We start from the raw sequence: 7,848 nt of genomic DNA, 5'->3' as shown, positions 1-7,848 counted from the left end.
TTGAGCACGTACACATAGAAACAACAATATGGTTGTCTCAAAAAGATCAGAAGTATTGTGTTGTTGTGACCTGTAACCCATTCCATTTGATTCCATTCCACATCCAACTAAGTTCACAAACTAATCTTAAAGATAAACGATAGCTTAAAGATGACGAGGACATCAGCCAAACTATCATTCATTTTAAAGAAACAAATTCATCTTGCAAATTCTTTAAAAACTCCCGCCATACCAATCTAATCTATCAGTTAATCTCATTTTTGACATATAAAGCCAGTGGACCTGACATTATTTTCAAATATTGTGCTACGTCATTAAGCCAGTCCCTCTACAAACTGTTTAATTTCTTACAAAATATATCTGTATCTCCAGACTTATGGAAACAGACTATCGTAGTTGCAATTTTTAAGCAAGGCGACATTCATTATCCCTCGAATTGTAGACCTATATCTTTACTTGGAAAGGTCTTTGCTATTAACTAGTCATCTATTAACTGTTATATTAGATTATTTGTCGAATAGGAAAAATATGTAGTTATTAAAGGCCCACGTATTTTCCTTATTTATATCAATGATATTACTGAAAATATTAATTCTAATATATGTATATTTACAGACGATACGTCGCTGTATCTAACAATTGAAAACCCAGGCGAATGTGAAAATATATTAAATATAGATTTAAATTTTATTAAAAACTGGTCGACTAAATAAAAGTAAGATTTGCATTGGAATGTATAATTTGCATGAAGATGAATTTACATAAGCTTCGGATTGTTTTCTAATGCAATATATCAGTGTTCTAAATACTCATGTTGTACTTGAAATAAAAATATTGTTTAAACCAATTTGCATGATAAGAGGGGATTGGATCAAATTCCTTTATTATCAAATGATCAAATTTCTGTAAATGTACATTACAAGAAATGTGGTGGCCGTGAGTGATGACAAGGCAAATATGCCCTGTGCTTCAGATGGGATAAAAATCTGCCTTCCAAACATGTACGTAAAATACCGCGATGGAAACGCCTCTCCAACCTGGCACCGCACATATAACTGCTCAAATATAGCTTAAAATCGTTATCTAATAACTAACCATATACCTATGTCAAAAAAGTAGGGGATATTCAGAAACAATACAAAACTGTGGAAATGCACTGCTGTTTTATTAGAGGTAACCAGTGTATGTTAATAACAGGCCAATTGCCTACACATCAACATAAACAGTTCATATGGGCGGTTTATCTGACGACCCCATTTCACTCGCAAAGAGATACACCATCAGAAATGAAAATAGACGTTTTTGATTTTTGTCTTAATAATGAGTAATTGCTCCACCAATCCTCAGACATTCAGCAATTCGTCGTGGCATGCTCCTAATCAACCGTCCAGTCACGATTTGGGGCAATCTGACCTACTCCTCTTGCAGTGCCACGGTCAATTCTTGCAGTGTTGTCGGTTGACGTCGACGAACAATTCTCCCGATCAAATTAAACGTAACATACTAAAGGAAAGATACGCAAAACAGTAAATCTTATGCAAAAACCGATAGGAAAGCAAAGATGGATAGATAAACCCTTACTTGAAGTGTCAAATTTAACAATGAACCCCTCCCACGTGTATGGCGCTATCTGGAGCTCAGTGGTTCTGTTGGGGCGATAAGTTCTTCATCTGTGAACATACTCTCAAAGCATGTCAAATGTCCATTACTGTTTATCATATCGCAACCTTTATAGGTATTTGCATTTCAATATCCCCTACTTTTTTTTTGAAGAGTATATATAAAACAATTTATGGTATATGGTTTACCTGGTCAAATATGCTCTGGAATGGATTTCCTTGAATAAACTAAAAAATTGTTTGTATTTATAATCATATAACGTATGTCCCAGTTAAAACTTCAAATCATGAATTGCTTGTGTGCTCGAAATTTGAGACCAACTTGCGTCGACAACCTATAGAAGTCTTTGCACTTAAGAATGGGAGTAATATGTTAACGGATATTTGTGTGACTGATAAGTCTGGCGGCAGTTTTCTGTGCGCGCTGTGGGAAAGAAAACGAAAAGGAATTTAAAAAATCAAATTGTTTATTTTCAGCCTTTCTAATGTTTATCTGTTATCAATAGGCAAAGCAGTGTCGAGCTGTTTGGCCATGCCGTTGTGTTCAGCGCTCTTCATTGCAGCTATTATTCTGGGTAAGACATCTCTTCCTCTATGGTAGAGTATGTCCACAAGATTTATAGCTGCATTTAGATTTCCATCAGCCTTCTGTTTTCTTTCTACTTGATCTTTATCGTCATCGATGATACGAAAAGTAATAAACTGACCCAGAATCTTGGGGAGGTCAGCTTTGAAATCATCGACCAGTTGCATATAATTGTCTGTCCATATTGCGGAATGTGGAGCAATCATTCGCCCTTTGTGTACCGCCAATGAAATAAGACAAGAAAATGAAGGTTAAAGATACATTATTGTATGATTTAGATAAAGAGCTGACAGCTCTTGCTATAATAGTTAAAGCATAGACAATGAAACGTGAATATGTTGAAAATTTCAGTCAAATTACCTCAAGTTATGGCCGTTTGAAGAATATTTCCCTAGACTTTGAAGTGTTATAAACCAATTAGGCTCAAAACACTCCCACGAGCTAACTTTACATCGCTTCGCTGGAAATGAAATGGGGTTTAACGTCCTACTGTTCTGCTCCGAATTGGGTTAATGAAGACGGGTATACGCCATACAGTGCTATGAGGGAAATTTTGCCCGGACAGTGGCACTACGGCCTACTCATATATCGAATTCCAACTGTCAATGTCAAGGGGTCTTTTACGTGCACGCCAATTTGTACACGGGATCTCAGTTTTTCGTCCCATCCAAACGACTAGACAGCTGCCCTTGTCAGGCCCTCCGTCCTGCATCACTGACAAGCGGGAACCTCGCGGGAAAATCTGGATGAACTTTCTCGGCCAGTGCAGGGATCGAACACCCGACCTCCGGGCTATCGTCTTACTCACTTAGCCACCGTGCCCCCCCCTCCCCGCGCTTTGCTGGAACTGCATGTCACGGAACACTGACAAATCGATAGGGTTCATACAGTGACGCTATGGCCACGCGTGGTTGTATTAAATAATTGAAAGGGATATTCTGATTTCTGGGGAATTATGTGTGGTCATAGAATACGTGTCAATATATAAAATAATTGAAAGGGGTCTTCTTAGTTCTGGGGAATTGTGCATAACGGAATGCAAAAATATTTTTTTGAAAATAATTACTAACTATTGTCATATTGTATGTCACAGTGAAAGCGTATTTCTGGAGAATGCTCTATTTGTTACCGCTTGGATATACGGTGTTTCAGACTGGTTGGCATTATGAAATTTGTTCTAGTTTGCCTAATGATGATGGTATTTACTAATATACCACTACTTGTTACTGAACTTATTATAGATTCAAATATTAAGATAGACATCAATAAAACGATAGTTCGATAGATAATAAGGCCCCCCGCCCACTCCCCGAGGCAGCTAAAAACATAGAAAATATTACAGTCCATAGTAAACTGTCAAAAACCACCCAACTCTCAATTATGCCGATAGATTTTAAAATTCGTGGAATAAACGAAGCCTTACCCTGGATGGTGGAATCATCCATTATCCTGGACGGTACAATCAGTTTTTTCTAATGTTAACTGAGTCATTTCTTTATCACACTGAAAGATGAGAACAGATTTTCAACTTTGGAATTCATTTAGCCTTTGAATTTATAATTTTATATCCGAAATTGGTGGATTTTCTCTAAATTGACCTAGATTATTGACAATCTACTCATCATGTTATCAATTTAGCCCATTGGGGTTTTACAATATTGACTACTGGACAGAGCAGAACCAAATATAATCAGAGTATAATACAGATCCTGTTACGTTTTTATGGTTTAAATTTCGTTTTACGTGATGGTCCGGTACGAGATAAGAGGCCTTGTATGGCGCCGAAGATCCGCATATTGTTATTTTTATTATGCTGACATTTTCGACCATAAACAGGTCAAGATGATGAGGGTGGGGGTTGGCGCCGAATTTTTGTTTGGTCTCGTGTCTGTTTTTTTTTTTAGAACCCCCTCGTCCCTGCCGTGGGAAATGAAAGAATTTTTATGATTATGGCGAATGTCCATTCCGTCTGTTATATATACTACTTTCTGTTGTCTTATAAACAACTATTATACTCTTAATAAGTTATTAGGGATTCGGCTTCTTAAAAAGGTTGATATAGTCACCATAATTACAGCTGTCTGTCTTTAGCAACTGACTTATTTCTACCGACTAACAAGTTTATATGCCCGTGTTATACAGGCCCACTATTGGAAGATATTTTTAAAAGTTTGTTTCTTTTTCCCTGATATTGTATGGGTAGGGGCGTATTAGCATATCTGAGTCATAAGTTTATATGCCCGTGTTATACAGGCCCACTATAGGAAGATATATTTAAAAGTTTGTTTCTTTTTCCCTGATTTTGTATAGGTAGAGGCGTAATAGCATATCTGAGTCATGTCTTGGTCTGACCCATACAACATTTATTGTTAACACCTGGCGCGTGGTGACGCTGATTTTACACCAGGAACAAGATCCCTTTTTCAGAAAATGCAATTATTACTAATACTTAAAATATTAGAAAATATAATCTATTTATTTAAAGTAATACGATATTGACATCAACCCATTAGTCATATAATGTGATTTAACTGAAAGGTAATATATGCAATATAAATAATGAATAGCTACATTTAAGTTAAACTAACTGTATATATTTATTTTTAAGCTTTGCGCCGAGCTGAATAATCTATATGATTTATTGTAATTAAAACGTGAATGGGCGGTTAACAGTGTGTAATTAATAACTAAAATTGGAACTTTGTAAAAATAATTATTTTAATTTATTTATGGTGGCATACGGTTGCACAAACCTCCAAGCTCTGAAATCAATGGCGCAAGAATATCGACCTGTGACCCCTGCCGAAATACCTCCCAGGTTACACACAGAGATTCAAAGACATAATATGAACTAATTGCAATACTCAGTAGTGGGAGATTATAATTTAATGTGTAACATTGTGATTATAATCAAGACAATAAATCACATTCTACACAACAATTAACAAGCCATGGCAAGAAATCCCTCCTATTGCCATCATTTTAATTTTCCCTTAGAATTTTCTACACCAAGTCTATTGCATCTATATCATGGTTTAGAGATCCCCAGTATCCTCTATACCGGTAGTTATCACGGGTTCAGTTTTCTATGTTATTCATTTCACGACAAGTTCTTGCAATTGCGACAGTAGTACAGTTTTTCATAAGCAAAGCACACTAGGGGACCGAGGGTCGATGAACATGGCCTCGCGAGAGGTTCCCACTCTATATCTGACCCGGTAGGATTCTCTCCTTGGTTTTGACAAACTGGCCGTAAATAACATTTTCTGCAATTTGTGTGTGACCCTAAAAACCTTATTTTACAAGGATTATCCACAAGAACAAACATTGCCATTCTGGTTTCTATTTTGATTCTCGTTTAGAATTTACACCGTCTACGCTATTTAAAATAGTTTTTTTAGGGTAGAAATTGAATCCAGCGACCCCTAAACCTATGTATTACAAGCCATATCCAACGGGGGAAAAAATGACGATTAATTAAGATTTCAACATTTTGGATTTCATTTTTCCGTCCATTTTGAATTTCTGTCATTATGAATTCTCGAAATTCATTTTTGAGATCAGAATTAAACCCAGCAAACCCAATTCACATATAAGAGACCAACGGAAGAAAATGACGACTAATTAAAATTCATTTTTGGGGCAATTTTGAATTTCTGTCATCACGGATTCTCGAAATTCAGCACTGAAACCGGCGACATCTTAAACCATGTAAATGATATGTTACAAGTCATATCCAGCAGGAACAAATGACGATTGACTTAAAATCCGCCATGGTGTTTTGCTGAAATTTTAGATTTCGAAAATTATCTTTGATTCAGAGACATCCATACCATATAAAAGACATAATAAAAGTCATATCTTACGAGATTATCGCTGATCATATGGGGAATATGACATTCTAATTCCAAATTTGGCAGCCATTTTGAAAGAAAGACCGAACGTTTTAATATTAGTTGTTAGTAGATTAGGACACCAGATAACGGGTCAGTAAGTTCTTCAAGTCTCGAGAGAGAGAGAGAGAGAGAGAGAGAGAGAGATGGGGTTTAACGTCCACTCGACACAAACTAGGTCATTTCGGGACTAACATGGTTTATTTTATTTACATAATTCGCTTGCGCGTAGGGGTCTTTAGCAGTGGGAGGAAAAATTTCAAAGTGTAACCGGAAGTAAACAAAATCGAAATTCGAAAAACGGCTCCATTAAAATTGATGCGATTTGGAGTAGGTTCAAAACAATACAAAGTTTACCAAAGGATTTTTTTTTTTAGTAAAATCCAATCTGGAGGCCAAACGGTTGAAATTGATATCGATTCTAAACGTAATACAGTGAACTTCCGAATTTCGAAAAACCGTCAGCGAGAGCCCGTATGGGATTTTTCCGAAGAATCCAAAAATGAGACCCGACGACTATCCGTTGAGAAATAACCGAGATATGGGTAATCTGAGATAATTTCTTGTCTCATCTATAAAATATTTCCTATATGTCAAAAATTACCGAATTTATACGTAATAAATAATTCCACGGAGATCAACAATATGTACGCTTGTAGAATGCTTGCACTATGCACAGTTTTGGTAGCAACTTCTGACTAAAATCAGCAAAAAATTAATAATAAAAATCATTTCGAAAATAATGAAAAAATATCCTTTAATTTAAATAGCTGTTATAAAATGTTATTTGATTTAATAATAAAATAAATTTTAATTCACACACTTCAAATATGTGAAAGAAAGCATCACAACAACTGAATGCACAAAGAATTGGAAGATATCTGAACAGGCTTGGCGAACTTACCATTTATTATTCATTTATATTATCAAATTTTAATTACCATTTCTTACCATTTAGCCTTTGAATTTATAATTTTCTCTGAAATTGGCGGATTTTCTATGAACTGACCTAGATTCTTGACAATCTGCTCATCATGTCACCAATTCAGCCAATGTATTTTACAATATTGACTACTGGGCAGCACAGAACACAAAGTAAAACACAGATCCTTTTACGTTTTTATGGTATGTATCACTACAGTTACTGACATCTTCCAAAATAAAATTAGTCAAAATGATATCCCTTGGGTAGAGGGTTGGCTCTGGTCTGGGGTGCAGCGACACCGTTTTTTGGTTGTTCTTGTATAATAAATATGTTTTATAAGTCACACCTCGTCTATGCAGTGGGATATATTTGGTGGCTGTTAGCGGCCATTCTACATTCTCGACTTGTCTGGTTGTGAAGGCGATAAGTCGTGGCACGACAAGTCTAAATAATTGTTTTTTGTCGACGTATTGTGAAGGCGACAAATCGACAAATTCAACCCGACAACGCGACAAAATAAGCCAACAATCGTCGCCTTCATTTTGTCGTCTTTGTCGGGTCAATTGTTGACTTGTCGCCTTCGACTTATTCACAACCCGACAAGTCGACAAAATACAATTATTTCGTGTTGTCGTGCCGCGACTTGTCGCCTTCTCAACCTGACAAGTCGACAAAATACAATTATTTCGACTTGTCATGCAGCGACTCGTCGCTACCGACGTCAATCAGTGCACATAAGCAAGCATTCTTCGATTAAGTATGGAAGCCTATTGCGGCCATTTCATAATCTCGATGAGAAGTCATAAGACGAGGGAGCTAGAGGTG

General features: G+C 36.4%; 1 long non-coding RNA gene across 1 annotated transcript; it reads right to left on the bottom strand.

Moving 5' to 3' along the window:
• Positions 1 to 2,068: 2,068 nt before the first annotated feature.
• LOC130014135 (uncharacterized) lies at positions 2,069 to 7,666 on the bottom strand. Its single transcript, XR_008789142.1, has 3 exons — positions 7,050 to 7,666; positions 3,629 to 3,708; positions 2,069 to 2,416 (listed from the first exon to the last, which is right to left on the bottom strand). It is a non-coding gene; the product is annotated as an uncharacterized LOC130014135 (long non-coding RNA).
• Between the last annotated feature and the right edge of the window lie 182 nt (positions 7,667 to 7,848).

The sequence above is a fragment of the Patella vulgata genome, chromosome 8 (assembly GCF_932274485.2).
Source record: "Patella vulgata chromosome 8, xgPatVulg1.2, whole genome shotgun sequence".
NCBI classification, from domain to species: Eukaryota; Metazoa; Mollusca; class Gastropoda; family Patellidae; genus Patella; species Patella vulgata.
Note: the sequence above shows the minus strand (reverse complement) of the source record. Positions and strands in the feature narration are given on the sequence as shown.